The sequence below is a fragment of the Magallana gigas genome, chromosome 4 (assembly GCF_963853765.1).
Source record: "Magallana gigas chromosome 4, xbMagGiga1.1, whole genome shotgun sequence".
NCBI lineage: Eukaryota > Metazoa > Mollusca > Bivalvia > Ostreida > Ostreidae > Magallana > Magallana gigas.
Window position 1 is genome coordinate 35,239,982 of NC_088856.1, and position 23,917 is coordinate 35,263,898.

A 23,917-nucleotide genomic window follows, 5' to 3' on the forward strand; every position below is an offset into this window, starting at 1 on the left:
CTTCAGGTGCATTACGCCTAAAAGAAATCGAACCGAGATTTGTTAAGCCGAGTCTTGATTGCGTGCTAGAGTTTTATTATCGTCTAAATTTCATCAATATTCGTTCATTAATCTTGAACTCTATTGAACCAAGATTGCTTTTTATTCTTTATAAAACTATAATCTTTAATTTCTTCCAAGACAAGATGTCGAAACCACTCTCCCATGTAAGCATGTAGGTTCATTAGTAGCTTTGAGAAGTAAATCTAATGAATTAATACTTCATTAGATTATGAAGTTAAAATCTAATGAATTACAAAATTCGATCACGAACACGAACATTTAGTTATATTTTAACATCGATCATATCTGTCCATTCAACTCTCTCTCTCTCTCTCTCTCTCTCTCTCTCTCTCTCTCTCTCTCTCTCTCTCTCTCTCTCTCTCTCTCTCTCTCTCTCTCTCTCTCTCTCTCTCGTCTCCTGGTCCCCTGGTATAATATAGTAGACAATGAATGGTCAATGGTGAATTGGTGATGATGATTATTGAATGCTCCCTAACATGAATGGTCACTAATGACTACTCCCTGACAGACGGGTCGATCCCACAGACCGAGACATTTCCATTGTTAACGATTTTCCACTTTAGCCGTTGAAGTCCTTTGGTACTCTGCTATATGAATAGCACATTATTTTTCATTACCAATATATAGGGATAAATAGCACTGCCAATAAATCTATTATTTTTTTTCAGCCGAACCCCGTGCTTGGTTATATATACTGTTACAGTACGACCTTATCCCCAAGCTATGTCTGGAGTTGGAACATTTCTGTGTTTCAGCAGTCCGAGTTACAGGTTTTTTTTTGTACAATACTAGATTGATTACATTTAGAAACTCTCCCCTATGTTTTATACGGTTTTTAATCATCGATTACCGAGACGATATCTCTACATGTAATGGTTTCATCACTGATTACCTGTCATGTTGTAAATTTTGAATTTACCGGGTGGGAGTAAATACAAAATTTACAACATGACATACCCTTCAGTACTTATTGACAATGATCTTCCGTATAAGTACTATGTTCAGTGTACATTTGAAATTCAACGCCCAAATTACTTAAGTTCAACCAATTAACACTTAGTCTATAAAATAATTCTGAGTATAAACACAAAGTTTTTTTTTAAATAGTTGTACAAATTTGTTTTGTAAAGCTCGAAGTACACTAAAACTATGAAGTGAATTATTTCTATAAATAAATGGAATTAATTATCAACACAATGATAAATAGTGAATCTAATTCTATAAAACTAGAAAAAAATGATTAATCGTATATATAAATATCCATATGTAATTATTTGTAATTTTATTTTCATTTTATTCTTTTCGCTCTGTTCCCTAATTCTAAGTACAATAGGCGCTGGATGCCTGCTGTTCTATAATGATAACATTTAGTTCTTCATCAAAGAAAAGACTAATCAGCTTCTTTGAAAAATGATACCAATACATTATTCTATGCTTGTAGGTTGTTAGTGGTTAATTTTTCAAAAAGAGCTATTTTCTTTAAAAACTCTACCATTTTTTCTCGAGACATGAAGTGTATAAGTTACACAATCGAGGATAATTCCTTTTCATCAAAAAACACCAATTGTCTTTTATTCTAGAAATCCAATCGCAAGAAATCTTTTTCTTTAGAACGAATATCTGCTTCTGATATTTGATCACCCTTTTCCGGGGGCATAATATGACGAACCCGTTCATCGCATGTAAATTTCCCACCGCTGCTGAAATCGACCGGGTATTGGGGAAGGGGGGGGGGGGGCTGCACGGAGAAACTTTACAGGCTTGATATATATGGCTAGGGTTTGATATCTATCTGAAAAAATCCAATTTACACGAGGCGATTTCTTCGATCGCTTAGAAATAATGAACTTAACATCTCATAAAACGTGACGGGCCCAGAAGAGAGAGAGACGCTGAGCTTGGGAGAGCGGTCTGTGTTATCCTAGCATTAGTGTTGTGTCAATCTTGGCTAACTCTGTATCAGTAAAGGCATTCCTAGCTCAATCATTGTCAACCGGACTATTGAACAGATTTATTCCTCTCGCTCGCTAAATCAGGTAAGGGGTAACACTTATTTATTTTCAAAATGTGTATGTTATAAAGATAATTATGAAAAAGTTTATTACATTCATTTTTTTTTTGAAATAAGGATTATAAAGAACAAATATTTTATCTGTTAAAACATGATATAATCTATACATTTTTAAAAAATCTTTATTCAATAATTGAAGGATTAGGACACATAAAAATATCCAATTATATGCACGCATATCAAATATGATAACATGCATAGCTGGATATTGCGCAATAATAAGTACATAAGAAAATACTGTAACATTGAAAGTTCGTGACATTACTCGATTTTCTAATGATGATGGTTCATTATTAAAGTAAAAAAATCTTTTGAGGTGAAAGATATTTAATGAATTACTATAGTATTGCGATTATGCATTTATAATACATGTAAATGTTCATATTATGTAGTGAACAAACGTATACTGATTAATATCAAATGTTGTTTAAAAACTTAAAAAACCCAAAAACAAAACATATGAAATACAAAAAACAAAAAACAAAAACCCCAAAAAACCAACTTATCAGATTTTTACGTTAAATATTGCACTGGAATTTTTAAGTTTTGCCCAAATTATGAGCAACAAAAAAATGAAAGACAATGCTTCCAAATTAAAATTATATATACATGTATATAATTACGATAGTGTTTGCTGTAAAAATAGTTGCTCTGTTTACGAAGCATTTTCAAGAACAACCAACATTTTGTATAAAGCTTCCCACCCCGACGAATTAGATAAAGATAAGTAAGTACATATGTAAATAAGTAAGTGAGTAAGTAAGTGAATACTTGTTTATCATAATGAGAGTGTACATATATGGCATTTGAAAATGAATCACATGCACTCGGCCTCTTCTACATGTACTCATGACTAAGTCACTTTATACACTTGTAACTTCATGCTTGCCTGACTTCATTTATATTAAAGATACACTATAATCATATTTATAGAAGTTAAAAAATTAATAGATATAGTAGATAAAAAAAAAAAGAATGAAAAAATAAAAGCTAAAAGATTATGATTAGATTTTTTGTTATTGGGTGGATAAGGAACATAATTTTTTTTTTCAAATCTGCGTTTGAATGAAATTCTGGTTTAAAAGGAACATATGATTGATTATTTAACGAGATGCAAGTGGGTTTTTTTAATTGCAAATATATCATATAGTGGTTAATAATATACAATTGTATTCGTTTGGAGATTATGGTACAATACATGTACCGATCCTTTACCAATCAGACCCTTTTAAAAGTACCAATAAGGAGTTTTATAACCAAAAAATCTTTTTATAGCTATGAATAATTAAGATTTAATATGTTTACATATTGCCTTTATTTGTACAACATAGCCCCATATACTATTCTATTATACCGACCAATGAATAAAAGCTATTATGAATGTACTAGTATTAATGTAATCGACATATGGAATAGGAATGGAGAGAGAGAGAGAGAGAGAGAGAGAGAGAGAGAGAGAGAGAGAGAGAGAGAGAGAGAGAGAGAAAGAACAAAGTTGAATGCACAGCAGTTATCACAACATTTTGTGATATGACTGCAGATTTGCAGCATTGATAATCTTTCGAGTAATTCTGATCAATTATTTACTGTATAACTATGAGGGAATATTTCATCGAATCATTTTACCCAACAATGTAACAATGTAAAGATTTCTTTGGAGAGAGAGAGAGAGAGAGAGAGAGAGAGAGAGAGAGAGAGAGAGAGATTCACTTGTAGAGAGAAATTCACTTTTATTTACCACTTTCATCTTTTTGGATCTCGTATTTTTTCTCTCTCTCTTTATCAGCGCCTTATGGTGTGGAAATTCAATTACGATTTTTTAGTACCGTTTATAGGGGTTATTTTTGTTGCAGTAAGTCTGGTAATTAAATTATACAGTAATGTAAGTAGATTAGAGTGACATGTTTTAACTCTCAACTGATAGTCCACCAAGGAGTCAATTTGTTTTAACTGCTTTCGGAATCTCTCGACCGACTCAAAAAACAGAAATTGAATCGAGTTTATTGCCCTAAATTTACTCCTAGGACCGATTGTCTCCCTTTTTTGATGCCTTTTATTTTCAATTAACACCATTTTAAAAGTAAAAATCTTATCTGGAAAATGTCAGTCGTATGAATCTATCAACAAATGCTGATGATTTGTATCTAAAATGTTCCAATCCATACCATTTCTTAACACATTTCTATCCCTTCATTTCCAACTTCAGTTAAACAAGCTGTCGGCATCACATCAAAGCATCTCGATATCATGATATAATAGACCTAGATAGTAGAGAACTGAAATTCTGGGAATTAAATGTTTTAAATGAAAATATCTTGTATATTTTTTGTTTTTAGTTTAGAATTGAGCTTTTTTTGGTTAAAACTTAAGTTAAATTTTTCGACCATATTACTTTATTCTTAAGAATAAATCTTAAAGTTTTTGAAAACAAATTCTTTGGAAGTGGTTTCGTTATTAAAATGCCTGTGCTAGCTGTTGATTATATTCCTATGATTCTTCAGATCGAGCATTCTATATAATTGAGCTTCGTGTATAGCTATCAAGGTAATTGTATTTTTTTTTAAACAATCCAAAAATTCATTTGGAATATGACTCACTTACCAACAAAATCAATATATTTGATACCATTTCAATATTTATTTAAATAAATAATTAAGTGCATATCATATTCAAATTTACATGTACGTCAATTTATTGGCACATATATGTAAGTTGGACACACAGTCGCTCAATACAGCACAATGTGTTGCATACCATCAAGTGTTATCTTAGTAGCTAGTCAAGATGCTTACGGTGGCCCAAAAAAGTAAAGATTTTTATCTGCCGTTTATTATAATATAGTGCTATCTTGATTTAATAAAAAATTAAACAAAACAACTGTGCCTCCAAGTTATGATCGCTAGCAAGCTGTTGCCATTTGATCAACGTCCACTGTTTAGAACATTTAAAATCTATTTTGTTCATCATATAGGGTTATTGTCAAACTGACATTAGACTCATTCATTATCTAAAATCTGAAAGCATTGCAGACGAAATGAAAGGTAAAAGTGGGTTGGGTATGTTACCCTCCCCCGGCTACACATTGAATCAATCTCATCTTTACTCCAGTATACATTTACAACTATTTATCAGAATAATTAGTGTTATAAAAGCTTAGGTTTAAATTAAAGTTCTGTTTTAGTATAAATCTACAAAGTTCGATTAAAGCAATATGAGCTGCAGTTTTCATATGCTAATTTTTTTTTCTCACAAAAATGTTATTTTCTTCTAAAATGACCAAAAATATCATGGTTTATTAATTTCTGTTAGCCTTATTTTTGTGGGAAAAGCCGTTAAGAAGCCTTAATTGAAGCAAATTTGAATTATTGTCGTCCTGTACAAAAATTGAACTGCTATATTTCCTTAGAAGAGAAATCTTTCTTCTGACAAAAATATATGATTTTTTCAAATCTTATTTATCATAAAAGTTTAAGTTACATGCAGACTTATCATACTAGCAGGTTTTTGCAGCGAAATAAAATTCTAAGAAATACAGCTCATATTGCTTTAAAAAAAACGAAGAGAGGATTTATTGTTTTTCACCCTCCAGTCTTCATCCGTTAATTCGTTTCTTTGAGTCTAATTATAGAATTTCATGATTTGTTTAACAGCTGAAGTGGAAAATCTGGCTTTTAAAATGGATTTTGTTCAATGAAGCACATCATTCATAGATCCTTTTATAACGTTATTGACACCACTCGAATTGCCCCGTGGAAAAACTGACGATTGCTTAATGTTTAATGCAAAGTGCATTAATCCACAGCAAAAAAGTCGGAATTTGATGTTAATGAAGCGAAATTTCCGATGTTTTTTTGTTATTTGTCAAACGCAATATCCGTTTGAAGCTTTTGTTTTCAAAAAGAATTTTACATACTGAATAGCATTAAAGATTAAAACAATCGCTGAATTGTGAAGGTGTAAAAGCCAATACCTAATTACAGGAATAACTACAAAGATGATGAATTTTACAAATATATATGAAAGCTAATTCACTTTCTCTCTCTCTCTCTCTCTCTCTCTCTCTCTCTCTCTCTCTCTCTCTCTCTCTCTCTCTCTCTCTCTCTGTTGTATAAGTACAATATAAACTTTCTTTGTTTTGCATAGCACTCGAACTTTTTCAATCAAACCAAGGCCCAGCATGATTAAATATACATGTACATCTCAAAACATGAGCAATCGAAAAGAGCATACATCTCTCTCTCTCTCTCTCTCTCTCTCTCTCTCTCTCTCTCTCTCTTTCTCTCTCTCTCTCTCTCTCTCTCATCGAGTAAATCAATCTTTTAAATTAACTACACGAATGCATATCAAACATTTTGTTTATTATATTGGAACCAACATATTTAGTCGCTAGACGCCCTATACATGTCAACGTTTTTGAGGCAACCAGGCGCCGACAAATGACATTTGTCAATTTCCTTAATTAAACCGAACAATTCCCATTCTCATACAGACCAAGCAGCGCCGGTCATTTGTAGGAATATAATCCTCCATGAGTTGACGGATTGCTATACACCCCAAAGAATTGATAAATTTTGGGCCGGAAGATGATGCGTCCGACAAATTGACCATTTCCTGGCCGATCCAATCACGAAGCTAGCGAGGATATATTAAAATGCATGAGACGATGGTGTCGCATCCGGTCAAGTTACAAAAAAAGGAATAGTAAAAAATAAGTGTGCTCGAAGTAAACACGAGATTCATAGGTCGTGACAGTCAGTGTTATATTTCTTGACTTTCTTTTAAATGGAATGGCTTTTTTGCAGAAATTTTATACATAAAATCTAAAAGATTTTTTTTCCAGATTTCTCAAGCTTTTTCATGTTGTGATATAAAATTGATAAATTGATGTATCCATATATTGCAAAAATAAGGTAAAATGTACAGTTTAAGCTTATTAATAAGCAGCATGTATAAAGATTTTCTTGCATTGTTAACAACAGAACTTATCTGGTTATCATGGTTACAACCATTTTACGCCCTTCTTCAGTTGCAACTATTTCAATTGTGTCTGGAAATTAGATTTTAAATGTAAATATAAACTTTATTTTTTTTACGTCAGATAAAACACGTGTTCGATTTTTTCTTCTCACTTGGACAACCGATGTCAAGGCAAAGATTCTTTCCGGAAGATAGGTTGAATTAATCAATTTTGTTTACTATCGAGATGTTGTAAGTTTCTATTTTAAACATCAAGAGAGATCATTTTTTCCTCTTAAATTTTTTTTTCTCTCTCAAAAAAAAAATAAATGGTTCAAGAAACCTGTAATGTCAAGTTTCCAATGTTTTGAGGTCGTCTTTAAGGATCATCAATGACAGCGTAAAATTAACAGCAAATTCATAAAGAACATCTCTACAACAAACACTTGGAGTGCAATAGTAACAGGATATAACGGGAAACCAACGACGAAACAGCTCGAGTCGTCTGCTTCTTCCCTCTTTCATTCGATAAATGTCTTCATATGACAGAGACAATCAATTCACGTTTCTTTCTCTTGGTGACAGGCAAGTCGATTGCCGAGAAACCTCACAACAGAATTAATTTCCAAGACATGCAACTTGTCAGCTTGCGCGCGGTGTTCGTTTCCATTCTAATCTTCGTCAGGAGCGGCGCTGGCGTTCGGCGCGACCAATCACGCCATCTAGTGTTTATGAAAACAATACGTCAAAGCGGTAAGTTGACGAGGGACAGGAATCAATTTTCACGCGACGTTAACGGTCGGTCTACCAATGAATCTTATATATGCAGATTTTTTTTTGCATATTATAAAGAAGCCAACCTCAGCGTTAAGGTTAAATCTAAACGATTTTGCACATGCTAAGAGTGAGTTCACTATAACTGATAAAGGGAAAGGAATGGGATTCACAATCTTATTTTTAAGAATTTGCATGCAAATTTTGGTCAGTATTTATGGTGCGATTCTTCTATGGTTATTTTGCAAAAGACTTGCACGAACCAGCTTTATTTAGACGATTTGGCACACATGAAATGCAAATATGCAAATATTTTGGGTAACTAATGTAACTTCAATCTTGAAATATTTTTAGAGAAATATGCTGCTTGTTGTACCTCGGGCCATTACTCACATTACAAAGTCATGTAATTTGAAGCGCCCCATCTAAAAATTCCTCATAAGTGTTGTTCCTAGCATTCGTAATTTATATTTAGTCACGAGAAAGCTAGTAAGAGATTCAAACTTCGGACCGTCGCACTGAAAACAAGTACTCAAGCATAAGTATTTCATGTATAGTCACAAGAATTGTGATTCACAGATTCAAACTTCGGGCAGTGAAACTGAAAGCGAATACTCACGTTGTCTGATTAAGAGACATGATAACATGTTGCTTACACGAGCTGCAGATCTGTAGCTCCATGGGAAATTCGGAAATTCGGGTTGACGGTTTTTTTTGTGTATGGATGGTCAACCCGAATTTCCCGTTGAGCTACAGTTCTGCATGCAGCTATGCTTGCACATGATAAATACATGTTCTGTATATATGCTGGTCGATAAAAATCTGTGCTGAGAGCAAATATCCTATTTTGCCTGATCATATATATTAAAGTTTGGCATCCCCATTGTTGCATTATTTCTTGTTCATCAGTTTCAGAAAGCTATGACTTATCCTTGGAGTCTTCGGGCAGTACGTTTCATGCAGAGGTCCATTAACCTTTCGTTTAAGAATAAAACAAAAATCTTGTTGACTTATATTTTATGATAGAATTTGGTTTAGACATGGGGCATGAAGATTTAATCACGCACGTACTGGTCAGATTAACAAAGTTTGAAACAATGAGACCGCTGCAGTGGCCTGTACACAGCAGTACGTGCGGGTAATTGACCCCTGTCTGTGGTGAGTGGGTTTTGGCAACATTTTGGACGACGACCCTGATTAAGAATATTTTGTCTGTAAATGAATCCAGGATAATCTATCACCCATAATAAACAACGAATCGGCCGTACACAGGTACAATAAACAATAGGCTATCTGGGAAAAATTTACACGTGCTCTAACGAACTTTGTCCTATGACGATGTTCGATTTTGGCTTCTTTTTTTCTGGATTGCAAGAATTTTTGAAATGGGCGTGAATGTGTTTTATTTCTAATTGCTGCACTTTAATATTTCACTTTCTCATGATTTTAAGATACAAAACACCTGCAAAGATAAGTACTTTAAAGATATCTGGGGTTTTTTTTTTGCCGGTTTGTTCAAATGCTTTTTACACAGTTGCTGTTGAATTTGTTTCCATTCTGTTAATGAAAAAAAAAATCACAAACCTTTAGTTAATTTAATTTGTATAATTTTTTTCTATTTATTGTTAAAATAACAAATCAAAGTGTCATATATAAACTTTATTTCCTCCTTTGAAATTTTCAACTATCATGTACATTACAAACGGGGGTAGGTGGTCATATAAATTACCGAAAATTAGCCTTAGATTCCTTCGAGAAGCAAGGTCCCTTTTAACCCCAACACCATTTTGGGGAGAAAAAAATCCCGGACCTACATGTATGACTGTTACTACACGAATCTCTTTAGAAAGCTAGCTGTTACATCCTATCTTTATTTTAGAGACACATTAATGTTCTCGGGCTTAATTTATAAGTTTAATGATCATTTAAAAAAAAATTCATACACAGCCTTACGTTTTGCAAATTGGCTGTGAACATGCTAGTGTCTATCTTTAATTTAATCAGCAAGTTACATTTAATTCATGATCATATGATCAAAACAGAGGGTTCTTAATTTAGGTTTTCAAGAGGGTTTCGTTTTGAATCATATTAAAAAACCTTTATTTTGTTTTGTGATGTGAGTTTAAAAGAAACTTGATCATTTCTGGCAGACTGCTGTAAAATGTCCTTAATTTCATGTTCAAAATCTGCCTTTCTCGATTTAACGACAGCGAAACGGGAATTTAAATTGATCATTAAACAAGAGATAAATACATTAAACAACTCTCCTATCCTGTCATTCTCTTAGTATAACATTTAATGGTCATCTTTAACAACCACCATAGAAAAATGGAAATTCTAAACAAAGAAAAATAATGACTGGAGTGATTATAGAAAAGCAGATTCCAGTAGTCCCTCGATTTCCAATTACAGGAGAGAGGCAATGTGGCAAATTTTATTTTGGGAAGAAAAAACAGTACAGTTTGACATGTGAAATAAATCTTTTTTAGCAAATTATACTATTCGAGTTTTTACGACACTCAAGGGAGGCATATTTCGGACAGCGAAATCAATGTTTCGCCGGTTTACGGCAGTAAAACATGAAAATACCGACGAAGCCGCCAGGTAGTGGGTGAAAAAGCTGGCAAAAGCAATTAATATAAACTGTCCGCAGACAAACCATAGCTAACTGAGTAGACACAAAAAGTCAAACGTTTATACTTATGGATACTTATCTATTAATTCTCGAGTCATAATCTTATCAAAATTACGCAAATGTCAGACATTCATCTTGTTTTGACCGTAAACCATTGTCTTATCTTAATGTTAAATCACACTTATCTCTATGTATCATTATATCATTCAATATTAAGCAAATATCAAAATTACTTCAGGTATATTATACATTGGGAGAGAGAGAGAGGGGAGAGAGAGAGAGAGAGGTAGAGAGAGAGAGAGAGAGAGAGAGAGAGAGAGAGAGAGAGAGAGAGAGAGAGAGAGAGGTGTATATTTTTAAAATATGTTATAATTATGGAATCTAGTTCTTCCATGTAAGGTCTATCTATTTACATGTATAAATATTTTAATTTGTTGATAAATAATAATCTCTTTGACAAAGTTATAATTCTATATTGAATTTGAAAAAAAAATCATTTGTCGGTAGCTACCAAAACAACTACAGACCCCGTTCGTGTGATAATTGTGAATTGACTGTATGTTAGTCTCTTTGATCTTAAATGATCTTTAAAACTAAAAAAAAAAATTCTGCATCAAACTCAAAGTTAAAAAATAAAACTAAATCTGCGACCTTTGAAGTTTAAGGGATGGATGTTGCTTTGTACTGTCTCGAGAAAAACTCATTAAAACCATGATTAAGAACTTTTATTGCTCGGTATAGTCTCAGAACTCTCACTATTGTCTTTGATCAATGTCCCATACAAGGGCTGATTATTAGGATCATGATGATTTATTCTTCTTTTAAGTATCAATTAATTTTATATTGAATATTCGTTTGATCGAAAATTATATTTCTTTTTATTAACAAGATATTTTTTACCGTCTCATATGAAGTTTGTACACACGATTTTATGAATATAAATCGTACACAACATTCTTTAAAATTGTTTTAAGAATTCAGTTTAATTTTATCTACAGAGGCATTTAATAAGTACTCAAGCTATGAGCAATTTCCTGTTATATTACAAAAACATGCATTCAAGCTTGTCTTAAGGCCTCTCATTTCGTCTAACAATGTAACAGGAATTTTATTAAGCGAGATGATCGCCGAATATTAAGGTCTATAACCTTCGCCGAGAGTTCCAATTCAGAATCCGTTAATATCCGGAGTGATCCTCTTCAGCACCACCGAACCTCTTTAAGATCCCGCTGACAAAACCAATAGTCGTCTGGGGACGTCAGAATCGAACGCACCGACCGCTGCAGGTGTGTTCAGACTGCTACTCGATAGCAACACTTGTATTCTACAACCAAATGCAATTTCCGGCAAAATTGCCTCGTCCGGTTTTAGATTTTATATTAAAGGTCAAAATGAGCATCCCTTAATGATGAAGGGAGGGAAAAAAAGAAGAAAAGAAATGAACATCATCAACGATGAAACGAATCCGTCTAAAGCCAGATTTACTGCAGGGACAACGAGAAATATAGACTGAGACCAAATAGATTTCCTAACATAGCAAACTTTCGGCTTCCCGTAAATCAAGTTACGAGAATTCATTTCGACACCGTATCAAAGGATTTGCAAGCAATAAACAGGCGAAGTTTATGGTTTTGCTTGATGCGTCCGATCCAATTTCCACTGAGATCGATCAAGAATAAGATTGGATTTTGTTGTGTCTACCAGATATTATGAGCCTTTTTTTAGATACTTCATGCGGATGAATTTGGTGTCTGTTTGGACTACTTGTCAAGATCAGATTTTCATTAAAATAAAAATGAAAAATGACGAAAGGCAGAATCTGCTTTAAATTGAATAGGCAGAGTAAATATATAGAATATACATGTCTAAATTTTTATCTTGCCCAAAAAATTGAGATGATTTTTTAACCTGGGACCGGTTTCACAAAGCCAGAAAAAATCGTGGCAGTGCTGTTTCCCATTTGAAACTATCACAGCTTTACTGAAAGATTTAACACATTTAAAATGATAACAATGCTACAAACACAACGCGAAAAGAGACTACTTAGCTACCTGATCATCTCGTTGTTACTAGTATCAATAGGAAGCTAATTTGCTACATATATCAAATAATAAATTGTTTTGACATGCGCAGATCCAGAATTTTTTTCGGGGGAGGGGGGTTCCGACGGCTATTGAGTTTGCTCGGTGGGATGCATATTTTTGGAAACTTTATATTGTATTTAAGAGAAATTTGAATTTTGCCCCCTGACCCCCCCCCCCCCCCCCCTCTAGATCCGCGCATGTTTGATTTTAAACATACATGTATTCACATTATACATACATGTATAAAAAATCTAATATCATATGCTTTCTTGTGTAGAGTGCCAGAATTTGTTGTCCTAAATTAAGTGTGCGCTAAACCTATGATAAATTTCGGACCTTCAGTACTTTTGTAAGTGAATCAGACACTTTCACTACAAGTTAGTATTGCGTAAGACTTTTTATTAAAATGCACTTATAAAAGTCATCACCATCACGCTCAGAGATAAACCTGACATTCATTTCCTCTTTCAGTTTCAATCCTCATAAGAACATGCCCTGCTGAAAAGCAACATGAACCAATTTTTGCAACCGCCATAAGCAGTTGCCAATCGCAACTTCTCGGGCCTTTCCGGCAGGTTTGTTTTCCTAGCCTGCCGGAAAGGCCCGAGAAGTTGCGATCGAGGCATCATCATGACTGCATTCTAGATACATGTCTTGTCACTAGTATTTCTCACTATCACATGACTTGCACACATGTCGGTGTTGAGAACGAGCTTTATGTAGGTATAACAGCAAATACGGGGCTAGACAGTCCTTTTTTGGAACTGGCCCTTTATAACTTCTTTACATGTTCCGTGATATTGTTACCGACTCACCATTGATTTCAACGTTTTAGGTTACCACGAACGCTTAAAGTCTTCAGGTAAGATTTGCGTCTTGATAGCAGTATGTTTGTCATGACCCTGTAATTAAGATATATCAAAATAAAAAAGTTGACCGTGGGTTTTAGATTAATTGAGGTTTACAAGCATTAAATTCCTAAATGTCGTATTCGTATTTGACCTTGAAATTTGATGGACACTGATGATGGTTATTTTTAACTGTCGGGTCTCTACCTTGAACAGAACACAAGTTACAAATTATTGAATGATAGAAGCATAACTTTACAAACCTCATATTGTTACCATTCATTTGAGTTTCAAATTTATCAAATTACACTGGTTTTTCTACCTTGAGTAATTGCCGGATAAGTTTGATTTATATCATTTTCAGGAGATAATGGATCAAAATAAACTTTTGCATAATACTAATAATAAATATTAGACACAAGTTTGTGTATTTGAGAAAATATATTGCGAATAATTTATTTCACGGGTAGTTCTTACTACCTTGAGTTAGCTTTGTGACTGTTTTGTGTTAGCTGAGTGATCGAGCGAGTCCTTGGTAAAGCAATCCTAAATCAAATATTGATATCATTACATAATTGGAGCTATGAGAAGTTGACAAATCTTATGATATGCCTTGATAACGGACAAATCTTGACTGGGAGACAGCTGGTCTTGTTGGGTCCGTGGATCGATTCACTATCGCCCGTCTCACGATCAGTAACTTAGTGTACCGCAGATCGAAATATCGAGCAGTGTGTGGGGCGGCCCGTTGAAAGAAATACTGATCGCTTCCCAAACCGTTAATATCCCCTCAATCTTTATTCGTTAAGTATGATTTAATCGGAGGAGCTTTAGTCGTAATTCACTTCTAAGCCAATAGAGTTTATAATTATTTACAACGTACAGCCAATAAAAATGCTTGAAGTAAAAATCGAAAGCGCTGCAGAGTTATCGTAGGGTAGTAATATGCGTTTCTTTTACCCTACTGACTAGTGTATCAATTGCGTTGAGTGTATAGTGTCATTGTGTTTTCCTTACTGGCGATTATATTTTCAATCGTCATTTATTTTTACAGATTAATAACTCCATAACAGGACCGTGTGCGTGTGTATCGGAAGACTAGGATTAATATCACAAAAGATTTAACGCATTGGACTTAAGAACGACCCGATTTAACTGACCCTTTAAGAGGAAAAGTAAAAGTTGGGTGAAAGCGAAAGAGGCTCCACCCAAGAAGAGGCAGACGGTTTTCTGTGTGTCATTTTGCTTTTCAACTTTTATCACTAAATCAAGGTGAGTTGTATATTTTTCTTTGATCGTTTTTATGAAAGTGTTTCCTATATATGTGTGTCAGGAGTGTAAGTAGCATATAGGGAAGTATTTATATATCGGTTAAACATCATAAGAAATAAAAGTAGCACGAGAAAAAAAAAATACCCAACTTCAGTTTCACTAACAAATTGTTTATGTTGAAACTCGTGGCTTAAAAGAATCATTTCCTTGGAAGCGAGAAAAAGAAAGAGAAATCGACATAGTTCCAGGTGATTACGCTATGTATAAATATATTTTTTTAGATTATTGAAAATATAACTTAACCTCAGGGTTTTGAAGATCTTTAAAAATAGTTTTTGTGTACAAGTACGTATGCTATATTTACATGTATATTTACGTATATTTTATCGGATGCTATTTGTATTGTTTTGAACAGATACAATGTAATTAGGATTGATGGTAATACATAATCTTATGACAGAGTGAAATAAGGGGACCACTGGGGGGGGGGGGGGGTTAGGTGGAGGTAATTTTTTTTACTAAAATTTAAATATTATAATTGTAAGTACTATCCTTTACAAAAATTTAGATTATTAAGAATCAAAATTTGTACATGGCAACTTTTTGTAAAGGACAGTACATTGAATTGGTTCATTTAGAACTACAGGTAAAGGAAAAAAAGGTAAAATTCAATATCGCGAATTTGAGCTCCCATAAAAGTCCCATAAAAGTCCTAATAGATGAAGTGCCCGGATATACCCTAAAAAATCTATATAAACTCATTAATTTTTCAGAATCTGATTTTCTCTTACAAATTTGCTAATTGTACATTGTCGGCGAATGTGTTAGGAAGTCTCAATAATTCATGTTTTTACCAAAGATCACGCAGGGAAATCGAGGGGGGCAGAACGTCATTTGTAAAACGGAAACCAAAATACTAGATAATTAAAGTAATTTGATTGTAATGTTTTGACCAAATATTGACAGATAAAACATTGCCAACGAATAAAAAGAGATTCGATTCTCCGCTTCATTTAAGTTTATTTGCCTCGCAAAACATCAATGCAAAGAGGAAGACCCTTTGCGTGTGTTTTGTTGCAGTGGGTAAAAATGCGTTATTATGAGTTCAAGTGAAATAGGTAATTAACAAAGGAAAAAAATATAAAGAAAATTAACCAACGTTTTCTCTCTCTCAGAGATATATCTTGATTAGATAAAGATAAGGAATATGGTGATTTCGGAATTTCGTTTAGTCATGCAACGCAGACGATATCGTCTGCAGCAATTTTTGCCAGTTGAAAGAAGTAGTTATGGCAAACAATAATAAAATTCTATCACAGAGAGATTATAATTAGCATCTATTTTGTTTTTCCAACTCTCTTTCGTTCTCTCTGACTGTAGAAATCAATTTGTAACAAGACGTGCTTATCTCGCCTGCGCGTGCGTCTGACTAATTTTGCCCCAAGAACGTAGAAGTTTTTAATTATTAAAGCGGCGAAAACGTGAAATATTCTGAGGCCCAACATCTGTAGCAAATGAGATTAGGCGTATACCAGTGTATGAATTTGATTTGGAGTACTCGTTTCCGTGGATAGTTTTGTTTCCCTTTATATCTTGTCTCTCCATAACACTCACTTTTTGTCTCTCCTCAAGCCAAGATCTGCTATATATATAGTCTGTTCGTATGTATACCCCCCAGTCTGTCTCTGACTTTTTATCTCTCTCTGTCCATCTGTCTATCTGCCTTACTGTCCTCACGACTTATGAGTATTCTCAGTTTAGGTGTAGTATGTGTGTGTGTGTGTGCCTCTCTCTCTCTCTCTCTCTCTCTCTCTCTCTCTCTCTCTCTCTCTCTCTCTCTCTCTCTCTCTCTCTCGTTGTTCTTAGTTAGAAAAATGGAGTAAACAATTAACCTCCTTTTAAATGAACACAGCCGATTTTTAGCTAACATATATATACATTTTTCAAAAATGGCAATAATCATAATTTTTAAAATTCTTCCGCATACTTTCGTAAAAAACTCATTTAAGGACTATCACATACGGGTCCGTTTTCTTTATTGATATTGCTTTAAAAAGATTAAAATAAAGATTGAAAAGTAATAATGTATAAAGAATTTAGTTTTTGAAAATTTCAACAATGGTAAATGGAATGAGTGATACAACACATTAAGTACAACGTACGATTACCTATTCTTCCTGTTGCAAACGGTATATCTAGATTTCTGCACAGGGTAACTTTCGAGTTAATTATCTCAAAACGATTGAAGGCACAAGTTAATTACCATTTTACATTAGTTGAGATGTTTGAAATTGTAAAAAAAAAAAAACCCAAAAAAAAACAAAAACCCAAAACCCATCGATATTGATGTATGGAAATTGTCCCGAAAATCGCCCCGGGAATAATAACCGTCGATTGTTTTAACTTTAAATTTTCTACAGACGATTAAGCTTAATGGTTGAACATATCTGGAGTATGATCCAATTGATTGTGGTCTTTTGTTCAGGTAGATTTCCAACGATGTGAATTTTGTTTCACACTTCAGTGTTTTAACAGAAAGTATATCCTTTCATAATGACGTAAATGCAGTTTCTTCCGGTGCAAGTAAAATTTGGTCGTTGAAATTTTAAGGCAGTAATAACGCTATTAATTTTCCTAATTTCCGAAAACCAATTTCTGATAGGATAATGTAATGTTAATAGGAACCGTTTCTTTTTTAAATGTGCAATTTTGATCGCGATTATCCAAATCGAGTTGTCGCTCTTATATAAAATCTTAAAATAGCAAATAATGAACACCAGCAACGTATCTGCTGTTTTAATAAATACATTTGAAATCGCCTTCATTGAAATGTCTACATTGATCAAAATTAATCCGTTATTTTTTCTTTAAATAAAAGTTTTCAGATTAAAAAACATCACTTTTTAATCAGTAAGTGTTCTTCGATGTTAAATTGTGTTTTATTTAAAATGTTAATAAATTGACGAAAACCAATCACTCATTCATAACTGTACATGGATGTTAGGTGTTAGTTATTGATGTTAGGCGTCCAAGTAGCGTAGTGGACAATGCACTCGCTTTTCACCGCTGCGATCCGAGTTCGATCCCCGTGATAGACAGTGGTTGGGTATGGCGGTCGCCCGCTTGGACACGTGGGCTCTCTCCGGGTACTCCAGCTTCTTCCCACACCAATGACCCCCTCGCGCTTACATCCGTGCCAACGAGATATATTAATATAAGTTGTAGAACTTGGTTATCAATCGTTGTAAAATAAAGTTCAGTTTTTATGGATGTTAAAATTGATAGTGATAATGGGTGCAATTTCGTCGGTTTTTTAATGAACATTTTCAGAATCGGATTTTATGATATCTTTAACAACCAGTTCAATTTAGTGTAAAGTTCGAACCAAGGTTTGATTTACAGGCGTTAACCCACTCCCCCACCTACCCTAAACTACACGCAGATCCGTAGCACACACTCCATATTTTGAATGAACTTGAATCTTATGACACGTCATCTCTAAGCATACATTTTATGCAGATCCTCTAACATTGATCCGAAGACATGCGGCCGCGACTAAATGACAGCCATTTGTTTTGATTACATGCTTTAGTCCGGAGTCAGAAATGATTTGTTCCTAGCACGCCAGCGTTCACTGAAGCTTCTAATGATACCCCTTAATGATATCTTCATCATTCCAGAATTCGCGTTTTTTGAGAGCTGTTTTGTCATTTAGGTTCAAAATCAAAGTACTAAGAGTATTCACTTTCTTATTGGTATATAGCTAACAAGAAGGAAATAAATTATTTTTAAGCGTACGACAAAATAATTTTGAAAAACTTATTTATTTCTCATTGCGAAAGAAACTATGAAAATTCGTGGATCCATAATTCATATTTTGCTTAAGATTTAAGGTGTTTTTAAATGTAGATACATGTTCGCACAAAACACAATCGAACAAGTAAAAAAAATAAAATAATCTACTCGCATGCAACTTAATTTGATATATACGTATATTACTACTACAATGTCACTTTTATTTATCTTTATGTCATTCTGCATGGAATGGTTTATGTGTTTGTGGTCAGTAAGACGCAATCCGAATAATTCTCTTTGGGTTACATTTATGTACATCAAGCTGAAAAAGGGAATGTTCCTTCGGGGTTTGGGAATTGTTGACCCTTTGCCATTCACTAGTATTATTAAAAAAAAATTGTGAGCATTTTGATTATAGTTTGTCAGTAAAAGAATACCGTTACTTCTTTGAACTCGTAAATTATATAACATTAAACTTGTTTCCCTTGCCCTGAAACTAATAATTTCGCTATACATGCACAAATACCGTACATAAACTGGTATCATATTGTAAAAAAATAATAAGCAAACACTTAATACATCCTGACTATTATGATAAGACATTCATAAAAGATCATCATGTAAATATGAGGTTTCTTTGTTGTATGTAATTCTATTCATATATTTGATTATACCAGATTTAACATTCCAATCTATTTAAAGATGAAGTTTATTCTCAGTTCTAAATGACCCTGCAGTCTGAGTCAATATTTGCACTACGTTTGTTACAAAACCCAGTATCAATATAAAGCCCCCCCCCCCCCCCATTAAATGCACATATTTCGATTTCTTTGTATAGCCATGTTACAAATCAATGGTAATTGAACGAGGATGTGATCTTAATATTCCAATTAAACTCGCGTTTAAGCTGAATAGCCCAAAGAAAAGTAAAAGCTTAAAACAAGCGCGCGGCGAAATCAATCGATGTTTTCGTTTTAAACATAGTGTATGGTATCAACTGGGCTGCTATTGATTCAGTTAGACGCTAAAGCCCCATAGTCTCGGGATGAATTATTTAAGCACATGTTGTTTTAGTGAAAATATGGTTCTTTAGACAGACAATGCTATCTATTTTTGAATTTGGAAAATCATCTGGAACTGGCTTTGGAAGTCGCGTGTGCTGTATTTAAGCGGATCTTGGAGTAAGAGGGAGAATTACATCATTATAGAGAATTGACTGATTACGTTGTAAAAATGGAGGTCGGAAACGGGTAGAAAATCTAATTATGGAAGCCGTTTGTTTTTATTCTGTAAGTAGAGATTTGTTTAATGATTGAGAGAGAGAGAGAGAGAGAGAGAGAGAGAGAGAGAGAGAAAGGTGTACACATATAGTACAGAGTGTACTAACGTATACATGGTAAGAAGACACTGAAATGTTTACAAATTTAAGCTCGTTTATTCGTTGCGTGACGTTTTATTATCAGTTCGTGACATCATGTAAGACTATATGGAAGTTACCGTACTTTAATTGATCAATCTTAATCAAAACTTTTACTGAAAAGTAGGACCAACACAGGATGAGGTTCTGTCATTTAATTAACCAAAAGGTGAACTCTGCTAGTCAGACATCTTTAAATGATCGTTTTAGTCACATTTCAGATGACAAAATGGCAATGTTTCATCATGTAAGTCATCAATGATATGTACATGTAGAAGTAAGGATTTTTTTAAACAAGTAAAGCTTACTGCAGATGCCAGAAATATTTAATGGAACCTGTACGTAAATACATGTACGTTTATGTTGAGAATGCACGAAACCGGCCTGTCTTGTATGAAATTAAAAGGACTCTCTCTCTCTCTCTCCTATAACTTCTTTCTTCCTTTTTCCCCACAGCTGCAGATCCATAGCTCAACGGGAATAATTCCCTACCCTCCTCTATTTATCACTTAACACCACTCTCTCAAAATTCGCCATATTAAGATGATATGTTTTATGATTCATCAATATTGGAGAAAAAAAATTCGAAGGAGAAACATATCTCTTGGTCCTAAGGAGAGAATGCAGTAATTATATAGATTAACCATTTTTTTTCGATCGATCTCGATCTAGAGAGAGAGAGAGAGAGAGAGAGAGAGAGAGAGAGAGAGAGAGAGAGAGAGAGAGAGAGAGAGAGAGAGAGAGAGCTAGCTATTATTTTGTGTCTCATTTCGGCCACGTAGTCCGATGCACGGCTACTTTCTGCGTAAGAAGCGATACCAAAATCCACTTTCTTTTTGGCCATTAATTATTTTCCTGATATCGACTTTTCTTTCCTGTTATTCGGTTTCAGCCGTCTATTGTTCTAGTGGGAGTTTGATGGTTTATCGTTTTGGTTTATTTTTCTCTCCCTTTCCATCTTGTTCCTTCATCGTCTTAAAGTGAGTGCGCAAACAATATGTATATATCTGTAGATGACCTATTTGTTAGTGCAGAAAGATAACAGATCCTTCTGATTTCTACACACTGCAGTGTTATTGAGTTCTTGTGATACTGGTTTAAATAAGTTACGTGAAAAACTAATGAAGTTTGTTTTTGAAAATATATCATCGCGATAGAGACATTGAAATTACAAAAAAAAAATGTGGAATCAATATATTTTTCGCGGTTGTTCTAATTTCGTGGTCACATGTATATTTAACCAATGACTAACATCCCGAATGAATCGAGAAATATGGTCATTATTCATTAAAATGAATTAATAACATCGTCATACACGAACTAAAAAGCAATTTGCAAGTAGAAAAGAATCCCCCACAACCCCAAATGCAAACGATTCCACATTATATTATAATTGACTTTTTTTTTTGACAAGCCTTAAAAATAAGAGTTTTGTAACGAAAATTCAACACGATTCTGTAATAAGATCAGTCAAAAATTTGAAATTTGCTTTTGCAATATTTAGAACTGAATTGTAAAGTCTCCTCATTACACGCTACAATGATATGTAATAGGATAGTGAGCTCATCTGTATAGTCTTATTTGAATTCTACCTGTCGTCTGTGTATTGATGTTTCTCCTTTCGATTTATTCCCATGCCGACGAATTTTTGCAACACTAAAATGTAATTATGATTTGTAAGCTAATTGTTAATTGCTTAATGTAATTCAACATAGAAACCCCTCGGGTATATTTCGTGCAACATCGAAGTCTATAGAAGAATGGAAATACACCAAAAAAAGGCAGAGAAAATGGCGCTCGTGTCAATATGTCAGACCTAAATCAAGCTAATGCAGAAATGTCGATTGGCTTTTCTTGCAGGTGAAATACGAAATGTAATTAAGCATTGTGTTGGGGAGTATTTACCGATCGAATAGAATGTCACATTAGATCACTTATGTGGATTTTCCTAATATTTGCATTACGGAAATCAATTCGTCTCTCTGATCTGTCGAACACGGTTCTGTGTTTACTTTTGACGCTCTATGGCTGGTCTTTTGGGCATTACCGGAAGTGATCGCCATAGTTTAATTACGCGGGTATGTTTGTACACATGCTAACGGCGCAGCATTTGACAATAATCTCTCATTAAAATTCCATACCTGCTTCATATTCTGATGCAGAGTGTATTGAATGTGGCAACACTGCAAGAGATCGTGTATCTTTAATTAAAACTGCATTCAATGGCAGCCAAGACACGCGAATTTTCGACATCGATAATTCATGTTTGCAGTAACGATACAGAATTACCTCTTTTAAAATGATACCTTCAAATGTAATAAGATAGTTGTATGTGTTGTAATATTAAACTCTATAAAAGTGTGTTCCGTCCCAAGATACAGAATCAAGTATAGAATTATTCATTATGACAGTTGTTCTGAGAAAAGTGATTGCATTGCATAACAAATCTAAAACATCATTTTGATGTGTATGTATAACCATTTGTCATGTATTGAAATGATTTTCACTAAATCAATTCTTTTAATTATAGAAATTTTGGTCCTACTTTTAGCTAGACAAAATGCATTTAATTGGTATCTCATGAAATTTTATCTATACTTTTAACACATATAGAAGACTAACGTTTTTTTTTTAATCATATGACACTGTAATACAGGCTTCAAATATATTTAGATAAACACGATTGAAATTATCTGGCTGAGAAGTAAAACAACACTCTAATTTATAAGGGAAACTGAGAAATCAACACGTACACGATGTGCGTGCGCAGTTTGTTGTGGTCACCGTTTTGGAATCATGTTTGCTTGGATTCATATTTTCATTAATAAAGATGGACTTAGAATGATCCGATTGGCCGCTAATAATTTGTACAGATGATGGACCGGGTGTATCCGCTAGCATTAGTATGACGGATCAGAGTTAATAAGTCGCACGATTCATTACTGTACATTATATACGCAGATGTCCGAAGAATTAAAACCAGGGTCCTTAATGCGTTTGAATAGATTGGATGACGTTTTATGTCGATGATTTAGTGGCACTGGGGTTAGACGTATAAAAAGTTCTGACGATATGTATACTGCAGATTTTATTCTTAATTAGCTTAATAAAGTAGTTTTAAGGTAATTTAAGCCTTATTCAAATAAAACAACTTTTAAAGCACAAAGAAAATTCCTGCATGTACCGCCTGCGTCGTCGATTTTATTTATATCGAATGCATCCTACAATTTCAACTGGATTACGAATAAAGCATTTAATGAGAAGATTGATCAAACAATGACATTGCAAGATTTTAGGAAGAACATTTTTCATGTATTTTCCATTTTATCTGTACATTGAAAGGTTGAACTCTCTCTCTCTCTCTCTCTCTCTCTCTCTCTCTCTCTCTCTCTCTCTCTCTCTCTCTCTCTCTCTCTGAGGAAAAATTTACAAAGATTGCCAAACTTTTACACTTTTTCAAAAATCTTACAAGATCTTTTGCATTCATATTACCGCATAGATCTATTTAATTTTTAATTTCAAAGAATTTCCGCCCTAAAAGAAAAGTGACAAAAATTTAATAATTTAAGGTGCAAACTTGGCATTTTTTAAAATGAGAAAAACCATTGTCTACAAATGGGCGTTGTGTATAAATTGGAAAATACTTTTTGAAGAGATAACGAGAAAATGCGATATTGTTGAAAAACATCGAGTTCACACTTTAAACATGCCGAGATACTGCATAATTCGAGGTTCCTTCGCATTTAGATTGAATTAGAAGAGATAAAACGTTTCATGGAAGAACGGATTTGTACGTATTGGAAATGCATTACACCGCAGATAAACCCCTCCATCGCTAAGGCAAATATTCACCCAATCCAGTTTATCAAGTAATGAAATCGAAATACGAAATGTACACGATGCCTATTGCCAATTATATTATGACATTAACACGTGCCGCAGCAATAATCAGGTGCTGAAATTTACATCGTAAATTTCCCGGGGAGGCGGATCCTATGTCTA

General features: G+C 33.9%; 1 protein-coding gene across 3 annotated transcripts in view; it reads left to right on the forward strand.

Moving 5' to 3' along the window:
* Positions 1-1,923: 1,923 nt before the first annotated feature.
* The window catches only part of LOC105328379 (uncharacterized), a 36,434-nt gene continuing 14,440 nt past the window's right edge, over positions 1,924-23,917 (forward strand). Inside the window, exons 1-2 of one of the 3 annotated variants that reach the window (XM_011429234.4) lie at positions 1,924-2,099; positions 14,486-14,703. The gene's annotated coding sequence lies outside the window, so the exon portion shown is untranslated. Of the gene's footprint in view, positions 2,100-14,426; positions 14,704-19,522; positions 19,788-23,917 lie in introns of those variants that run through there. The other 2 variants (XM_066082256.1, XM_011429238.4) reach the window with 2 other exon arrangements.